This window comes from Salvelinus sp. IW2-2015, unplaced genomic scaffold (assembly GCF_002910315.2).
Source record: "Salvelinus sp. IW2-2015 unplaced genomic scaffold, ASM291031v2 Un_scaffold2457, whole genome shotgun sequence".
In the NCBI taxonomy this organism is placed as follows: domain Eukaryota; kingdom Metazoa; phylum Chordata; class Actinopteri; order Salmoniformes; family Salmonidae; genus Salvelinus; species Salvelinus sp. IW2-2015.
Window position 1 is genome coordinate 56,265 of NW_019943775.1, and position 11,696 is coordinate 67,960.

At 42.3% G+C, this 11,696-nt stretch overlaps 1 pseudogene; it reads right to left on the reverse strand.

Moving 5' to 3' along the window:
* Nucleotides 1-11,696, reverse strand: part of LOC112073999 (macrophage mannose receptor 1-like) — a 61,281-nt pseudogene that overhangs the window by 18,904 nt on the left and 30,681 nt on the right.

Below are 11,696 nucleotides of genomic sequence, written 5' to 3' on the forward strand. Positions count from 1 at the left end.
CAGTTTTACTGTGAACACTGAGGCTGTACCTGCTTTAAGTTACAGTTTTACTGTGAACACTGAGGCTGTACCTGCTTTAAGTTACAGTTTTAACAGTGGCCAAGTAGCCTACTGTGGCTATTTGATCATAATGTAGGCCTACCAGAGTGGCCTACCATCAAAAACAGTGGAGAAAATGCATCTCATAACATTTTAACATGGAAATAGCTGTTCTATCATTCAGCCTACAGTAGCAGCCAATATGTGGTGTTCAATATATGCCTACATTCCATGAGACCTTTGAAAAACACATGCAGGGATTGACATTAACCTGTTTATCCACTTGTCCATCAGCCAAGGAGGTGACTGAATGTGTTTGATACAGGAAACCACTTGTATTATTATGCCCATGCAATTATTACAGAGAATCAGACAAATTATGCTACGCCATGCCTATTGGCTATCTAGCTTATTCAAGCCTCTCTCAAAATACAACACCGCCCCTTTAAGACATAAAAAAGCTCCTTACCTGACTGGCTTTTCAAAGATGGCTAGAAATGCACACATTTTGTACTTTTGTAGGAAGCAACCACTCCCCCATAGTTTTTTGTTTTATTTTACCTTTATTTAACCAGGTAGGCCAGTTGAGAACATGGGATAAGCAATCGTACAGTCAATAACACAATAGAAAAATCTGTAGACAGTGTGTGCAAATGAAGTAAGGAGGTAAGGCAATAAATAGGCCAATAGTAGCAAAGTAATTACAATTTAGCAGATTTACACTGGAGTGATATATGTGCAGATGAGGATGTGCAAGTAGAAATACTGGTGTGCAAAAGAGCAGAAAAACAAAACAAATATGGGGATGAGGTAGTTGGTTGGACTATTTACAGATGGGCTGTGTACAGCTGCAGCGATCGGTAAGCTGCTCTGACAGCTGATGCTTAAGGTTAGCGAGGGAGATATAAGTCTCCAGCTTCAGTGATTTTTTGCAGTTCGTTCCAGTCATTGGCAGCAGAGAACTGGAAGGAAAGGCGGCCAAAGGAAGTGTTGGCTTTGGGGATGACCAGTGAAATATACCNTTTTTGCAGTTCGTTCCAGTCATTGGCAGCAGAGAACTGGAAGGAAAGGCGGCCAAAGGAAGTGTTGGCTTTGGGGATGACCAGTGAAATATACCTGCTGGAGCACGTGCTACGGGTGGGTGTTGTTATGGTGACCAGTGAGCTGAGATAAGGCAGAGCTTTACCTAGCAAAGACTTATAGATGACCTGGAGCCTGTGGGTTTGGCGACGGATATGTAGCGAGGGCCAGCCAACGAGAGCATACAGGTCGCAGTGGTGGGTAGTATATGGGGATTTGGTGACAAAACGGATGGCACTGTGATAGACCACATCCAATTTGCTGAGTAGAGTGTTGGAGGCTATTTTGTAAATGACATCGCCGAAGTCGAGGATTGGTAGGATATGTTTGGCAGCATGAGTGAAGGAGGCTTTGTTGTGAAATAGGAAGCCGATTCTAGATTTAATTTTGGGATTGGAGATGCTTAATGTGAATCTGGAAGGAGAGTTTACAGTCTAACCAGACACCTAGGTATTTGTAGTTATCCACATATTCTAAGTCAGAACCGTCCAGAGTAGTGATGCTTGTCGGGCGGGCAGGTGCAGGCAGCGATCGGTTAAAGAGCATGCATTTAGTTTTACTAGCGTTTAAGAGTAGTTGGAGGCCACGGAAGGAGTGTTGTATGGAATTGAAGCTCAGCTGTAGGTTTGTTAACACAGTGTCCAAAGAAGGGCCAGATGTATACAGAATGGTGTCGTCTGCGTAGAGGTGGACCAGAGAATCACCAGCAGCAAGAGCGACATCATTGATGTATACAGAGAAAAGAGTCGGCCCGAGAATTGAACCCTGTGGCACCCCCATAGAGACTGCCAGAGGTCCGCACAACAGGCCCTCCGATGTGACACACTGATCTCTGTCTGAGAAGTAGTTGGTGAACCAGGCGAGGCAATCATTTGAGAAACCAAGGCTGTTGAGTCTGCCGATAAGAATGTGGTTATTGACAGAGTTGAAAGACTTGGCCAGGTCGATGAAGACGGCTGCACAGTACTGTCTTTTACCAATGGCGGTTATGATATCGTTTAGGACCTTGAGCGTGGCTGAGGTGCACCCATGACCAGCTCGGAAACCAGATTGCATAGCGGAGATGGTACGGTGGGATTCAAAATGGTCGCTGATCTGTTTGTTAACTTGGCTTTCGAAGACCTTAGAAAGGCAGGGTAGGATGGATATAGGTCTATAACATTTTGGGTCTAGAGTGTCTCCCCCTTTGAAGAGGGGGATGACCGCGGCAGCTTTCCAATCTTTAGGAATCCCAGACGATACGAAAGTGATAAGGGAATTATATGCTTAAAGGTAATGATTAGAATATTCCACCCTGAAACCATATAATTGAATGAAATTTATTAGAATCATAAAACTATAATCGGATGTGTGTAGTTTTAGTCAGAGGACCGTTTGTTCCTGTTTAGTACGTAAGCAGTGGTTTGAAACAAATGACAAGAGGAGCTATCGACAGACAAGTTGTACTACTGTGTTCCTTACAGGACATTCTGTCTCCACCCGTGGAGGGGAGAAACTGTTAGGCTGGCAGAACATTATGAAACATGTTGCAGATTAAAGAAACAATGTATCTGTGTAGTGGAAAAACACCGACTGTCTGAGCAAGGCGTAGCTTAAGATTTGAACTTGTTTGTGTGTGTTATAAAGACTGTGTTTGTATTGTGGACTTCAGAACGTTCTCGTTAATAAACGGTACTAACCTTTTGCATAAGCTGAGTCTTTGCCTGATTATTATTAAACCCATGGTCTTACTAACCTCTGGGATTGGTCAAAGCTATTGATTGATTGTTATTATCATTGGAATTGAAAATTCTCGTGCCAGAAAGAGATGTTGAACAGACTAGTAATAGGAGTTGCAAAAATGGCGGCGGATCATTTTAGGAAGAGAGGGTCCAGATTGTCTAGCCCAGCTGATTTGTAGGGTCCAGATTGTCTAGCCCAGCTGATTTGTAGGGTCCAGATTGTCTAGCCCAGCTGATTTGTAGGGGTTCAGATTGTCTAGCCCAGCTGATTTGTAGGGGTTCAGATTGTCTAGCCCAGCTGATTTGTAGGGGTCCAGATTGTCTAGCCCAGCTGATTTGTAGGGGTTCAGATTGTAATAGCGCCAGCTGATTTGTAGGGGTCCGGATTTTGCCGTGTCTTTCAGAACATCAGCTATCTGGATTTGCGTGAAGGAGCAAGCGGGGGGGGGGGGGGGGGCTTGGGCTAGTTGCTGGCACGGGGGTGTGAGGCTGTTGGCCGGGTGTGGGGTAGCCAGGTGGAAAGGCATGGCCAGCCATAGAGAAATACTTATTAAAATTGTTGACTAGAAATTAGCTTATAACTGGGCTATATAACTAGCTAACTAGCAAAACATACACAGGTGGCTACATGTAGCTCTCACTTTGATCTCAGACCAAGAGGCATCTACTCCACGACCGCTCGTACTGTAGCATAAACACAGTGAACGGCACAGATCCATATATGGCAATGGCTATTTGCATATAGGCCTACTGCAGCTCTGATTGGTAATGGGCGCACGCGGCTGTGTAGAGTCCAGGCTGAAGTCCTGCCTGTCAATTTTATTTTAATTTTATTTTACTTTATTTAACTAGGCAAGTCAGTTAAGAACAAATTCTTATTTTCAATGACGGCCTAGGAACAGTGGGTTAACTGCCTGTTCAGGGGCAGAACGACAGATTTGTACCTTGTCAGCTCGGGGATTTGAACTTGCAACCTTTCGGTTACTAGTCCAACGCTCTAACCACTAGGCTACCCTGCCGCCCCACAGAATCCTACTCCAATGTGCTCTGCTACAAGAACATCTCTTTGCACAGTTAGTTTTGCATACTAAAGTCTTGCATAGTTCGTTTTGTGTCGGTATGTACCATTAAAATTGGTTGACATTGCGCTGATTCGATCACAATTCCCACAGTAGAGCTTGACATTGTTTAACTGAAGGGGAAAACTAGAGAAAGGTGAGTGAAGCTCAATCTAGTGCTTCTCTGCAGTTTAGGCGGGAACATTGATTATGTCTTATGTGAATGTTTTGTTTATGTAAAATGCGTAAATGTCTGCTTGGCCCGTCATGCTACGCCAGCTGTGGTACATTGCCACATGGAACACAATGGACACAATGGAACACAATTGAACACAATGGAACACAATTGCAATGGAACACAATGGAACACAATTGAACACAACCCTCAGCCCTCATTGCTTAGGTAAATTTGTGTATAACATGCGTACCTTCTTGAAATCCAAGTTGTGTATTTGACTGCCTGGCCATCGGTCCAAACAACCTGTCCCGGTTTAAGTTACTCAGTCCAATCCACAGGTCAGTGGCACCAGAAGACATCTGGGTCGTCAGAACACAGCTGCAAGCCATAGAGATAGATTAGAGGATCATCTTTATATCTGTGTCATTATAGAGTCTGTGACAGCATGGTAGCTCCATAGAGATAGATAGAGGACTCATCTTTATATCTGTGTCATTATAGGTCTGTGACCAGATGGGTAGCTCCATAGAGATAGATAGAGGATCATCTTTATATCTGTGTCATTATAGAGTCTGTGACGCATGGTAGCTCCATAGAGATAGATAGAGGACTCATCTTTATATCTGTGTCATTATAGAGTCTGTGACAGCATGGGTAGCTCCATAGAGATAGATAGAGGACTCATCTTTATATCTGTGTCATTATAGAGTCATGTGACAGCAATGGGTAGCTCCATAGAGATAGATAGAGGACTCATCTTTATATCTGTGTCATTATAGAGTCTGTGACAGCATGGGTAGCTCCATAGAGATAGATAGAGGACTCATCTTTATATCTGTGTCATTATAGAGTCTGTGACAGCATGGGTAGCTCCATAGAGATAGATAGAGGACTCATCTTTTATATCTGTGTCATTATGAGAGTCTGTGACAGCATGGGTAGCTCCATAGAGATAGATAGAGGACTCATCTTTATATCTGTGTCATTATAGCGTCTTGTGACAGCATGGGTAGCTCCATAGAGATAGATAGAGGACTCATCTTTATATCGTGTGTCATGTATAGGCGTCTGTGAGCAGCATGGGTAGCTCCATAGAGATAGATAGAGGACTCATCTTTATATCTGTGTCATTAGAGAGTCTGTGACAGCATGGGTAGCTCAATTGAGGCTGCAACCCATAGGAACCCCCACCCAGTTGACTACTTAAAAATGGTGGATGATGGCAATGTCTAATGAAAATGTCAAAGATAAAATGGGGTTATATCCATGATGAGTCCTCTGTCTCTATGGGCAGCGCAATGAAGGGTTATCTCCATTTTAAAGTGGTACATTTTCTTCTTCATTGACAAACCATAGGTAACCAAATTTGATGAAGACAATGCTCCAATCATTGGCTGATTTCTCTAAACCCATAGAAATCCCCACCCAGTTGACTACTTTAAAATGGTGGAATCCCTCAATCCATCCAGAGCCCTCTATCTCTATTGCTACAACCCACAGGAGAGTTGGTCAGGAGATTGTTGGTCAGAATCATCACTGACATTTGGCTGACGGTACTGTCATTTCCATCTGTTAAACAAGGTGCTACTGACACTAATAGTAGCATCCATGGGATGTTTATGTGCATGACTGTCTGTAACGTGCCAGTTGATCAGTTTAGGGTCAGTGGTGTTGTCTGTGGGTGTTAAATACCTGCCTGTCTAAGAGAAGATGACCGTTCATTCAGTATATATATTATTTTTTCAGTGGTGTAAAGTACTTAATCAAATAAAAAAATTAAGTACTACTTAAGTAGTTTATGGGGGTATCTGTACTTTACAATTTATATTTTCTGACAACTTTTACTTCACTACATTCCTAAAGAAAATAATGAACTTTTTACTCCATACATTTTTCATGGCACTCTAAAGTACTGGTTACATTTTGACAGGAAATTGGTCCAATTCACACTCTTATCAAGAAAACACCCCTGGTCATCCCTACTGTCTCTGTGTTTAGTTTGTGTGGTCCACAACAAAGTGTTTGAGCGTCCCCCTGGCTATCCATAAATAAAATCACAGGGAAATCGTGCCGTCTGGTTTGCTTAATATAAGTAATTTTAAATGATTTATACTTTTACTTTTGATACTTAAGATATTTCAAAAAAACAAATACTTTTAGACTTTTACTCAAATATTATTTTACTGGGTGACTTTAAATTTTACTTGAGTCATTTTCTATTAAGGTATCTTTACTTTAACTCAAGTATGACAATTGGGTACTTTTTCCAGTACTGCTTTTTTTAAAGTATTTTGTATGTTTTTAGGATAAATAGAGGTGACAGGTAGGAGAAAGAGCTATGGTCTTACATGTACATCATACTCCAGAGGGCGCGTCTTAGACCGCCACAGACGAGGGGTCATTTACAGGTTAAAATAATCTCACCTTGCTCACGCCTACTGGTGATGGACGCCAGGTTAGCTCCCACGGATTGGCAGTACGATCTGGCCTCGAGCCAGGTACTAGGTACCCGGTATCCAATCAATTTGTAGCACTATAAACAAATCAATAAGCAATAAATCAAGTTGATCCAAGGTGATTGATTATAGGCAAACACTTTGAGTTAGACTTTCATTCTCAAAGCCTAAAAACTGTATCGTCTGTTTTCATGCGAAAGACATTTAACATATTATTATTACATAATCATTATTATAACACTCTTCCTGTGTAACCTTTGATCTCTGACCTTAGGATCCATTCTCTCCTCTTACTGACCTTAGACTGGTAGAGGGTCCATTCCGGGGGGCAGCCTCCTGTGGGGGGGGCAGTAGGGGGCACAGTGCTGTTCACTGGGGGGGAACCACTCCTCTCACAGATGGACCTCATTTCAGTGCCACAGTTATAGTCGTGCCAGAAACCTGAACACACAGTTATAGTCGTGCCAGAAACATGAACACACAGTTATAGTAGACCTAGTCATGCCATTGAGTTATGTGGTAACCAGCCCTAAGATTCAGAATAAAAATAACTCAATGGAAGTTCTTATAAGAGAGGAACATTTTTGGGCCTCATCTCATCGTTAGCTCACCCATGGAGCTGGTCATGGCAACACAGTTCTCATCGTTGTTCTTGAAGTCCGGCTGGTTGTTGTCCCATCTCTGGAATACAACTGGGGAATCGTCCATCCACCTGGACAGAACACAGGACACAATAACTCAGAACCCAAGAATTCAAGAACTCAGAACACAAGAACACAAGATATTGAATATCAGATCATGAATATCCCTTTGAGCATGGTGAAGTTATTAATTACACTTTGGATGGTGTATCAATACACCCAGTCACTACAGAGATACAGGCGTCCGTAACTAAGATACCGGAGAAGAAGGAAACCGCTCAGGGAGTTCACCATGAGGCCAATGGTGACATTAAAACAGTGTAATGGCTGTAATAGGAGAAAACTGAGGATGGATCAACAAGCACAATACTAACCTGAATGATATAGTGAAAAGAAGGAAGCCTGTACTGAATAACAAAAAAGGCAAGGCACAAAAGTAATTTGGCAAAGAATTTAACTTTTTGTCCTGAATACAAAGTGTTATGTTTGGGGAAAATCCAATACAACACATTACTGAGTACCACTCTTCATATATTCAATCATAGTGGTGGCTGCATCATGTTATGGGTATGCCTGTCATCGTTAAGGACTGGGGAGTTTTTCAGGATAAAAAGAAATGGAATGGAGCCTAGCAGAAGCAAAATCCTAGAGGAAAACCTGGTTCAGTCTGCTTTCCACCTGACACTGGGAGATTAATTCACCTTTCAACAGAACAATAACTTTAAACACAAGGCCAAATCTACACTGGAGTTGCTTACCAAGAAGACAGTGAATATTCCTGAGTGGCTGATATTAAAGTTTAGATTTAAATATACTTGAAAATCTACGGCAAGACCTGAAAATTGTTGTCCAGCAATGATCAACAACCAATTTGACAGAGCTTGAATAATGTTTTAAAGAATAATGGACAAATGTTTCAGAATCCAGGTGTGGAAAGCTCTTGGAGACTTACCCAGAAAGACTCACAGCTGTAATCGCTGCCAAGGGTGATTCTAACATGTATTCACTCAGAGGTGTGGATACTTATGTAAATGAGATATATCTGTATTTCATTTTCAATAAATGTGTAAACATTTCTAAAAACAAGTTTGGACTTTGCCATTATGGGGTATTGTGTGTAGATTTGTAAGAAAAAAATATATTTAATCCATGTTGAATTCAGGCTGTAACAACAGAATGTGGAATAAGTCAAGGGGTATGAATACTTTCTGAAGGAACTGTGTATTACTGATAAGTCAGGAAGCAATACAAACAACAAATCAAATTCATATATTTCAATATTTATATTTTAAGTCATCCTATTTGGGTGGGCCAGTATTCAATCTGTCAGCGCCTCTGCCCAGCCTGGCCCCGCCGTGGCTTCTCCTCTGCACGAAACATGGAACACAGAACTCAGAACACAAGAACTCAGCAACACACAAGACATAGAACACAGAAAGAACACGGACAATACACAGAAAATATGCTGCGTTCATGACATGCCGGAATGTTGGGAAATACAACTTCTAAACACGGAGCAATGAGTTGTGTGCATTCACATGCTTTGAACTGGTTGAGAACGCCAACTGGCTAATGTCTAAGTAGCTACGTCAACCATGAACAAAAGCGCAGCCATCACGCTCTCATCCAAATTATAGTGTTAAAAAAAGGTCAAAATAAATTTATTTGGATAAATAATGTTTTGTTAAGTTATGTTCTTGGTAGGTGACGTCAGAGTTCTGCATGTCTGAAAAGTCTCCAATTGGAGGGCCTTTTAAATAGATTTTCCCCAGAAAGTAAGCTTGCATTTCAGAGTTTCTAACATGTCATGAACGTAGCAATAGAACAGCAGCTTGAAGTGAAGTGATATAGAAAACATTTTATTTTTTATTTGCTTGACAATCTTCTTTTACTCACCCGAAAGACTGATCAAGATCAACTGTTAGCCCGATGTAATGGTTTCCCAAATGCTCTTTATTGATCTGAAAAAAGAGCAATTAACATTAGGGACTAGCTGTCTTGGAGTCCACAAGACATCGTCCGTTTCGACACCTTGTAGAGTCCAAGCCCCGACGAATTGAAGGCAAAAGGGGGTGCAACTCAATATTAGAAAGGTGCTCTTAATGTTTTGTGGATTCAGTGTATATCAGCGGTGGAACAAGTACCCAATTGTCATAATTGAGTAAAAGTAAAGATACCTTAATATAAAATGAAAGTCACCCAGTAAAATACTACTTGAGTAAAAGTCTAAAAGTATGTTTTTAAATATACTTAAGTATCAAAAGTAAATGTCAAAATCCTTATATTAAGCAATAATTTTTTATTTACGGATAGCCAGGGGCACACTACAACACTCAGACATAATTTACAAACGAAGCCTCTGTGTTCCGTGAGGCCGTGAGTCCGCCAGATCAGAGGCAGTAAGGAATAACAGGGATGTTCTCTTGATTAGTGCGTGAATTGGACCATTTTCCTGTCCTGCTAAACATTCAAAATGTTACTTTTGGGTGTCAGGGAATATGTATGGAGTAAAAAGTACATAATTTTCTTTAGGAATGTAGTGAAGTAAAAGTTAAAAACGACTTAAGTAGTACTTTAAAGTATTTTTTACTTAAGTACTATACACCACTGGTGTATATTGCTCTGCCAATGTGTTTGCCAATGTGTTTGAAGGCAGGACTATAGCGAAACTAAAGGTGTTTACCTTTTTCCACAGAAATGTATTTTCTGTTAGTCCGTTGATAACAACAAGGCCCCCATGCCTCTGCTGACAGTAGTGTCTGGCGTTCTCCATGGGCAGCTGTTCACTATTAAAGTAATATTGAGAGCCTCCATACTCCAGCCAGCCATCCTCTGTCACATTATACTCTAGACAGGATTAGAAAATACTCAAATAAATTATTTGCTTGGTCTAGACGAGAGACCGAGCGGACCAGTCCCCTCGAGAGACCGATCGGACAAGTCGCCTCTGTGGAGACTACACCAAGCAGATAAGTCCCCTCTGTGGAGACTACACCAAGCAGATAAGTCCCCTCTGTGGAGACTACACCAAGCAGATAAGTCCCCTCTGTGGAGACTACACCAAAGCAGACAAGTCCCTCTGTGGAGACTCAACCAAGCAGATAAGTCCCTCTGTGGAGACTACACCAAGCAGAAAGTCCCCTCTGTGGAGACTACACCAAGCAGACAAGTCCCCTCTGTGGGACTACACCAAGCAGACAGTCCCTCTGTGGAGACTACACCAAGCAGATAAGTCCCCTCGTGGAGACTACACCAAGCAGACAAGTCCCTCTGTGGAGACTACACCAAGCAGACAAGTCCCCTTGTGGAGACTACACCAAGCAGATAAGTCCCCTCTGTGGAGACTACACCAAGCAGACAAGTCCCCTCTGTGGGACTACACCAAGCAGACAAGTCCCCTCTGTGGAGACTACACCAAGCAGATAAGTCCCCTCTGTGGAGACTACACCAAGCAGACAAGTCCCCTCTGTGGAGACTACACCAAGCAGATACTGTCAAGGGTACTTACCAGGGACGGTGTTGTTGGGAGGAGGTAGTGGGGTCAATCCTGTAATGCCACAGAGAAAAGAGGAGGAGAATGGAGAAGAGAGGAGGAGAGAGAAGGCTGTGTTAGCTCACTAAGCTAAAGCCTTCTGGTCCCAGTAAGGTTACTAATCATGCACGTCATGAGGTCGACGAAAATACTTCCGTCTCACAGACAGAGGCGCTACATCCTGAATGTCTTCCTTTTATGGTGTTGCACTTTTGACCAGAACCTCATGGGCGGCGCACCTAGTGGCCGGAGACGTTAATGCAGGGAAACTTAAATCAGTTTTACCTCATTTCTACCAGCATGTTACATGTGCAACCAGAGAAGAAAAAAAAACTAGACCACCTTTACTCCACACACAGAGACGCGTACAAAGATTTCCCTCGCCTTCCATTTGGCAAATCTGACAATAACTATGCACCTCATTCCTGCTAACAAGCAAAAACGAAAGCAGGAAATACCAGTGACTCGCTCGATTTGGAAGGGGTCAGATGACGCGGATGCTACGCTACAGGACTGTTTTGCTAGCACAGACTGGAATATGTTCCGGGATTCATCCAATGGGATTGAGGAGTATACCACATCAGTCATTGGCATCATCAATAAGTGCATCGACGACGTCGTCCCCACAGTGACCTTATGTACATACCTCAACCAGAAGGATACATACCTCAACCATGGATTACAGGCAACATCCGCACTGAGCTAAAGGGTAGAGCTGCTGCTTTCAAGGAGCGGGACTCTAACCTGGAAGCTTATAAGAAATCCCGCTATGCCCTTCAATAAACCATCTGTCACGATCGTTGTTAGGTGAAAGAGAGGACCAAGGCGCAGCGTGATATAGATACATCTTCTATTTTAATAGAAGAAGAAACGAACACGAACACTAATACAACCTAGACAAAACAACAAACGACCGTGAAGCTACAAAACGAAAGTGCAGACACAAGCAACTAACGTCAAGACATAGACAATTACCCACAACCTACCTAAT